The sequence below is a fragment of the Symphalangus syndactylus genome, chromosome 12, assembly GCF_028878055.3.
Source record: "Symphalangus syndactylus isolate Jambi chromosome 12, NHGRI_mSymSyn1-v2.1_pri, whole genome shotgun sequence".
Classification (NCBI taxonomy): domain Eukaryota; kingdom Metazoa; phylum Chordata; class Mammalia; order Primates; family Hylobatidae; genus Symphalangus; species Symphalangus syndactylus.
This window is the reverse complement of record NC_072441.2, coordinates 112,059,033-112,067,600: the sequence shown is the minus strand read 5'-3', so window position 1 is coordinate 112,067,600 and position 8,568 is coordinate 112,059,033.

The following is an 8,568-nucleotide window of genomic DNA, read 5'->3' as shown; positions in this document are numbered from 1 at the left end:
TGTCTGTAGAAAATGCAACTGGACATTCGTAGCGCTAAGTGGGTAATAGTGGAAAAAAGAATATGTTCAAATATAAACTACACAGAAGCATCGTATGAAACTTCTTTCTGTTCTGTGCATTCAACTAACAGAGTTGAACCTTACTTTTGATTGAGCCTTTCTGAAACACTCTTTCTGTAGAAACTGCAATTGGACATTCTGAGCGCTAAGAGGCCTATATTGGGAAAAGAATATCTACAAATAAAAACTACACAGAAGAATTGTGTGAAACTTCTTTCTGTTCTGTTTGTTCAACTAAAAGAGTTGAACCTTAGTTTTGATTGAGCCGTTCTGAAACACTCTTTCTGTAGAAAATGCAAGTGGAGATTCGGAGCGCTAAGAGGGTAATAGTGGAAAAAGGAATGTCTCCAAATATAAACTACACAGAATCATTCTGTGAAACTTCTTTCTGATCTGTGCATTCAGCTAACAGAGTTAAACCATACTTTTGATTGAGCAGATCTGAACACTCTTTCTGTAGAAAATGAAACTGGACATTTGGAGCGCTAAGAGCGTAGTAGTGGAAAAAGGAATATATTCAAATATAAACTTCACAGAAGCATTCTGTGAAACTTCTTTCTGATCTGAGCATTCAGCTAACAGAGTTAAACCATACTTTTGATTGAGCAGTTTTGAAACACTCTGTCTGTAGAAAATGCAACTGGACATTCGTAGCGCTAAGTGGGTAATAGTGGAAAAAAGTATATGTTCCAATATAAACTACACAGAAGCATTGTATGAAACTTCTTTCTCTTCTGTGCATTCAACTAACAGAGTTGAACCTTACTTTTGATTGAGCCGTTCTGAAACACTCTTTCTGTAGAAACTGCAATTGCACATTCTGAGCGCTAAGAGGCCTATATTGGGAAAAGGAATGTCTACAAATAAAAACTACACAGAAGAATTGTGTGAAACTTCTTTCTGTTCTGTTTGTTCAACTAAAAGAGTTGAACCTTTGTTTTGATTGAGCCGTTCTGAAACACTCTTTCTGTAGAAAATGCAAGTGGAGATTCGGAGCGCTAAGAGGGTAATAGTGGAAAAAGGAATGTCTCCAAATACAAACTACACAGAATAATTCTGTGAAACTTCTTTCTGATCTGTGCATTCAGCTAACAGAGTTAAACCATACTTTTGATTGAGCAGATCTGAACACTCTTTCTGTAGAAAATGCAACTGGACATTTGGAGCGCTAAGAGATTAGTAGTGGAAAAAGGAATATATTCAAATATAAACAACACAGAAGCATTCTGTGAAACTTCTTTCTGATCTGAGCATTCAGCTAACAGAGTTAAACCATACTTTTGATTTAGCAGTTTTGAAACACTCTGTCTGTAGAAAATGCAACTGGACATTCGTAGCGCTAAGTGGGTAATAGTGGAAAAAAGAATATGTTCAAATATAAACTACACAGAAGCATTGTATGAAACTTCTTTCTGTTCTGTGCATTCAACTAACAGAGTTGAACCTTACTTATGATTGAGCCTTTCTGAAACACTCTTTCTGTAGAAACTGCAATTGGACATTCTGAGCGCTAAGAGGCCTATATTGGGAAAAAGAATGTCTACAAATAAAAACTACACAGAAGAATTGTGTGAAACTTCTTTCTGTTCTGTTTGTTCAACTAAAGGAGTTGAACCTTAGTTTTGATTGAGCCGTTCTGAAACACTCTTTCTGTAGAAAATGCAAGTGGAGATTCGGAGCGCTAAGAGGGTAATAGTGGAAAAAGGAATGTCTCCAAATATAAACTACACAGAATAATTCTGTGAAACTTATTTCTGATCTGTGCATTCAGCTAACAGAGTTAAACCATACTTTTGATTGAGCAGATCTGAACACTCTTTCTGTAGAAAATGCAACTGGACATTTGGAGCGCTAAGAGATTAGTAGTGGAAAAAGGAATATATTCAAATATAAACTGCACAGAAGTATTCTGTGAAACTTCTTTCTGATCTGAGCATTCAGCTAACAGAGTTAAACCATACTTTTGATTGAGCAGTTTTGAAACACTCTGTCTGTAGAAAATGCAACTGGACATTTGTAGCGCTAAGTGGCTAATAGTGGAAAAAAGAATATGTTCAAATATAAACTACACAGAAGCATTGTATGAAACTTCTTTCTGTTCTGTGCATTCAACTAACAGAGTTGAACCTTACATTTGATTGAGCCTTTCTGAAACACTTTTTCTGTAGAAACTGCAATTGGACATTCTGAGCGCTAAGAGGACTCTGTTGGGAAAAATAATATCTTCAAATAAAAACTACACAGAAGCATTGTGTGAAACTTATTTCTGATATGTTCATTAAGCTAACAGAGTTAAACCATACTTTTGATTGCGCAGTTCTGAACACTCTTTCTGTAGAAAATGCAAGTGGACATTCGGAGCGCTAAGACGGTAATAGTGGAAAAAGGAATGTCTCCAAATATAAACTACACAGAATCATTCTGTGAAACTTCTTTCTGATCTGTGCATTCAGCTAACAGATTTAAACCATACTTTTGATTCAGCAGATCTGAACACTCTTTCTGTAGAAAATGCAACTGGACATTTGGAGCGCTAAGAGCGTAGTAGTGGAAAAAGGAATATATTCAAATATAAACTACACAGAAGCATTCTGTGAAACTTCTTTCTGATCTGAGCATCCAGCTAACAAAGTTAAACCATACTTTTGATTGAGCAGTTTTGAAACACTCTGTCTGTAGAAAATGCAACTGGACATTCGTAGCGCTAAGTGGGTAATAGTGGATAAAAGAATATGTTCAAATATAAACTACACAGAAGCATTGTATGAAATTTCTTTCTGTTCTGTGTATTCAACTAACAGAGTTGAACCTTACTTTTGATTGAGCCTTTCTGAAACTCTCTTTCTGTAGAAACTGCAATTGGACATTCTGAGCGCTAAGAGGCCTATATTGGGAAAAATAATATCTTCAAATAAAAACTACACAGAAGCATTGTGTGAAACTTATTTCTGATATATTCATTAAGCTAACAGAGTTAAACCATACTTTTGATTGCGCAGTTCTGAACACTCTTTCTGTAGAAAATGCAACTGGACATTCGGAGCGCTAAGAGGGTAATAGTGGAAAAAGGAATATATTCAAATATAAACTACACAGTAGCATTCAGTGAAAATCCTTTCTGTTCTGTGCATTCAACTAACAGAGTTGAACCTTACTTTTGATTGAGCCGTTCTGAATCACTCTTTATGTAGAAAATGCAAGTGGAGATTCGGAGCGCTAAGAGGGTAATAGTGGAAAAAGTAATGTCTCCAAATATAAACTACACAGAATAATTCTGTGAAACTTCTTTCTGATCTGTGCATTCAGCTAACAGAGTTAAACCATACTTTTGATTGAGCAGATCTGAACACTCTTTCTGTAGAAAATGCAACTGGACATTTGGAGTGCTAAGAGAGTAGTAGTGGAAAAAGGAATATATTCAAATATAAACTATACAGAAGTATTCTGTGAAACTTCTTTCTGATCTGAGCATTCAGCTAACAGAGTTAAACCATACTTTTGATTGAGCAGTTTTGAAACACTCTGTCTGTAGAAAATGCAACTGGACATTCGTAGCGCTAAGTGGCTAATAGTGGAAAAAAGAAGATGTTCAAATATAAACTACACAGAAGCATTGTATGAAACTTCTTTCTGTTCTGTGCATTCAACTAACAGAGTTGAACCTTACTTTTGATTGAGCCATTCTGAAACACTCTTTCTGTAGAAACTGCAATTGGACATTCTGAGCGCTAAGAGGCCTCTATTGGGAAAAATAATATCTTCAAATAAAAACTACACAGAAGCATTGTGTGAAACTTATTTCTGATATGTTCATTAAGCTAACAGAGTTAAACCATACTTTTGATTGCGCAGTTCTGAACACTCTTTCTGTAGAAAATGCAAGTGGACATTCGGAGCGCTAAGAGGGTAATAGTGGAAAAAGGAATATATTCAAATATAAACTACACAGTAGCATTCTGTGAAAATTCTTTCTGTTCTGTGCATTCAACTAACAGAGTTGAACCTTACTTTTGATTGAGCCGTTCTGAAACACTCTTTCTGTAGAAACTGCAATTGGACATGCTAAGCGCTAAGAGGCCTACATTGGGAAAAAGAATATCTTCAAATAAAAACTACACAGATGCATTCTGTGAAACTTATTTCTGATCTGTAAATTCAGTTAACAGAGGTAAAACATATTTTTGATTGAGCAGTTATGAAACACTCTTTTTGTAGAAAATGCAAGTGGAGATTCTGAGCGCTAAGATGGTAATAGTGGAAAAAGGAATGTCTTCAAATATAAACTACACAGAATCATTCGGTGAAACTTCTTTCTGATCTGTGCATTCAGCTAACAGAGTTAAACCATACTTTTGATTGAGCAGATCTGAACACTCTTTCTGTAGAAAATGCAACTGGACATTTGGAGCGCTAAGAGCGTAGTAGTGGAAAAAGGAATATATTCAAATATAAACTACACAGAAGCATTCTGTGAAACTTCTTTCTGATCTGAGCATTCAGCTAACAGAGTTAAACCATACTTTTGATTGAGCAGTTTTGAAACACTCTGTCTGTAGAAAATGCAACTGGACATTCGTAGCGCTAAGTGGGTAATAGTGGAAAAAAGAATATGTTCAAATATAAACTACACAGAAGCATTGTATGAAACTTCTTTCTGTTCTGTGCATTCAACTAACAGAGTTGAACCTTACTTTTGATTGAGCCGTTCTGAAACACTCTTTCTGTAGAAACTGCAATTGGACATTCTGAGCGCTAAGAGGCCTATATTGGGAAAAGGAATGTCTACAAATAAAAACTACACAGAAGAATTGTGTGAAACTTCTTTCTGTTCTGTTTGTTCAACTAAAAGAGTTGAACCTTTGTTTTGATTGAGCTGTTCTGAGACACTCTTTCTGTAGAAAATGCAAGTGGAGATTCGGAGCGCTAAGAGGGTAATAGTGGAAAAAGGAATGTCTCCAAATATAAACTACACAGAATAATTCTGTGAAACTTCTTTCTGATCTGTGCATTCAGCTAACAGTGTTAAACCATACTTTTGATTGAGCAGATCTGAACACTCTTTCTGTAGAAAATGCAACTGGACATTTGGAGCGCTAAGAGATTAGTAGTGGAAAAAGGAATATATTCAAATATAAACTACACAGAAGTATTCTGTGAAACTTCTTTCTGATCTGAGCATTCAGCTAACAGAGTTAAACCATACTTTTGATTGAGCAGTTTTGAAACACTCTGTCTGTAGAAAATGCAACTGGACATTTGTAGCGCTAAGTGGCTAATAGTGGAAAAAAGAATATGTTCAAATATAAACTACACAGAAGCATTGTATGAAACTTCTTTCTGTTCTGTGCATTCAACTAACAGAGTTGAACCTTACATTTGATTGAGCCTTTCTGAAACACTTTTTCTGTAGAAACTGCAATTGGACATTCTGAGCGCTAAGAGGCCTCTGTTGGGAAAAATAATATCTTCAAATAAAAACTACACAGAAGCATTGTGTGAAACTTATTTCTGATATGTTCATTAAGCTAACAGAGTTAAACCATACTTTTGATTGCGCAGTTCTGAACACTCTTTCTGTAGAGAATGCAAGTGGACATTCGGAGCGCTAAGAGGGAAATAGTGGAAAAAGGAATGTCTCCAAATATAAACTACACAGAATCATTCTGTGAAACTTCTTTCTGATCTGTGCATTCAGCTAACAGAGTTAAACCATACTTTTGATTGAGCAGATCTGAACACTCTTTCTGTAGAAAATGCAACTGGACATTTGGAGCGCTAAGAGCGTAGTAGTGGAAAAAGGAATATATTCAAATATAAACTACACAGAAGCATTCTGTGAAACTTCTTTCTGATCTGAGCATTCAGCTAACAGAGTTAAACCATACTTTTGATTGAGCAGTTTTGAAACACTCTGTCTGTAGAAAATGCAACTGGACATTCGTAGCGCTAAGTGGGTAATAGTGGAAAAATGAATATGTTCAAATATAAACTACACAGAAGCATTGTATGAAACTTCTTTCTGTTCTGTGCATTCAACTAACAGAGTTGAACCTTACTTTTGATTGAGCCTTTCTGAAACTCTCTTTCTGTAGAAACTGCAATTGGACATTCTGAGCGCTAAGAGGCCTCTATTGGGAAAAATAATATCTTCAAATAAAAACTACACAGAAGCATTGTGTGAAACTTATTTCTGATATATTCATTAAGCTAACAGAGTTAAACCATACTTTTGATTGCGCAGTTCTGAACACTCTTTCTGTAGAAAATGCAACTGGACATTCGGAGCGCTAAGAGGGTAATAGTGGAAAAAGGAATATATACAAATATAAACTACACAGTAGCATTCTGTGAAAATTCTTTCTGTTCTGTGCATTCAACTAACAGAGTTGAACCTTACTTTTGATTGAGCCGTTCTGAAACACTCTTTCTGTAGAAACTGCAATTGGACATGCTAAGCGCTAGGAGGCCTACATTGGGAAAAAGAATATCTTCAAATAAAAACTACACAGATGCATTCTGTGAAACTTATTTCTGATCTGTAAATTCAGTTAACAGAGATAAAACATATTTTTGATTGAGCAGTTATGAAACACTCTTTTTGTAGAAAATGCAAGTGGAGATTCAGAGCGCTAAGAGGGTAATCGTGGAAAAAGGAATGTCTTCAAATATAAACTACACAGAATCATTCGGTGAAACTTCTTTCTGATCTGTGCATTCAGCTAACAGAGTTAAACCATACTTTTGATTGAGCAGATCTGAACACTCTTTCTGTAGAAAATGCAACTGGACATTTGGAGCGCTAAGAGCGTAGTAGTGGAAAAAGGAATATATTCAAATATAAACTACACAGAAGCATTCTGTGAAACTTCTTTCTGATCTGAGCATTCAGCTAACAGAGTTAAACCATACTTTTGATTGAGCAGTTTTGAAACACTCTGTCTGTAGAAAATGCAACTGGACATTCGTAGCGCTAAGTGGGTAATAGTGGAAAAAAGAATAGGTTCAAATATAAACTACACAGAAGCATTGTATGAAACTTCTTTCTGTTCTGTGCATTCAACTAACAGAGTTGAACCTTACTTTTGATTGAGCCGTTCTGAAACACTCTTTCTGTAGAAACTGCAATTGGACATTCTGAGTGCTAAGAGGCCTATATTGGGAAAAGGAATGTCTACAAATAAAAACTACACAGAAGAATTGTGTGAAACTTCTTTCTGTTCTGTTTGTTCAACTAAAAGAGTTGAACCTTAGTTTTGATTGAGCCGTTCTGAAACACTCTTTCTGTAGAAAATGCAAGTGGAGATTCGGAGCGCTAAGAGGGTAATAGTGGAAAAAGGAATGTCTCCAAATATAAACTACACAGAATAATTCTGTGAAACTTCTTTCTGATCTGTGCATTCAGCAAACAGAGTTAAACCATACTTTTGATTGAGCAGATCTGAACACTCTTTCTGTAGAAAATGCAACTGGACATTTGGAGCGCTAAGAGAGTAGTAGTGGAAAAAGGAATATATTCAAATATAAACTACACAGAAGTATTCTGTGAAACTTCTTTCTGATCTGAGCATTCAGCTAACAGAGTTAAACCATACTTTTGATTGAGCAGTTTTGAAACACTCTGTCTGTAGAAAATGCAACTGGACATTCGTAGCGCTAAGTGGGTAATAGTGGAAAAAAGAATATGTTCAAATATAAACTACACAGAAGCATTGTATGAAACTTCTTTCTGTTCTGTGCATTCAACTAACAGAGTTGAACCTTACTTTTGATTGAGCCTTTCTGAAACACTCTTTCTGTAGAAACTGCAATTGGACATTCTGAGCGCTAAGAGGCCTCTATTGGGAAAAATAATATCTTCAAATAAAAACTACACAGAAGCATTGTGTGAAACTTATTTCTGATATGTTCATTAAGCTAACAGAGTTAAACCATACTTTTGATTGCGCAGTTCTGAACACTCTTTCTGTAGAAAATGCAAGTGGACATTCGGAGCGCTAAGAGGGTAATAGTGGAAAAAGGAATATATTCAAATATAAACTACACAGTAGCATTCTGTGAAAATTCTTTCTGTTCTGTGCATTCAACTAACAGAGTTGAACCTTACTTTTGATTGAGCCGTTCTGAAACACTCTTTCTGTAGAAACTGCAATTGGACATGCTAAGCGCTAAGAGGCCTACATCGGGAAAAAGAATATCTTCAAATAAAAACTACACAGATGCATTCTGTGAAACTTATTTCTGATCTGTAAATTCAGTTAACAGAGATAAAACATATTTTTGATTGAGCAGTTATGAAACACTCTTTTTGTAGAAAATGCAAGTGGAGATTCAGAGCGCTAAGAGGGTAATAGTGGAAAAAGGAATGTCTTCAAATATAAACTACACAGAATCATTCGGTGAAACTTCTTTCTGATCTGTGCATTCAGCTAACAGAGTTAAACCATACTTTTGATTGAGCAGATCTGAACACTCTTTCTGTAGAAAATGCAACTGGACATTTGGAGCGCT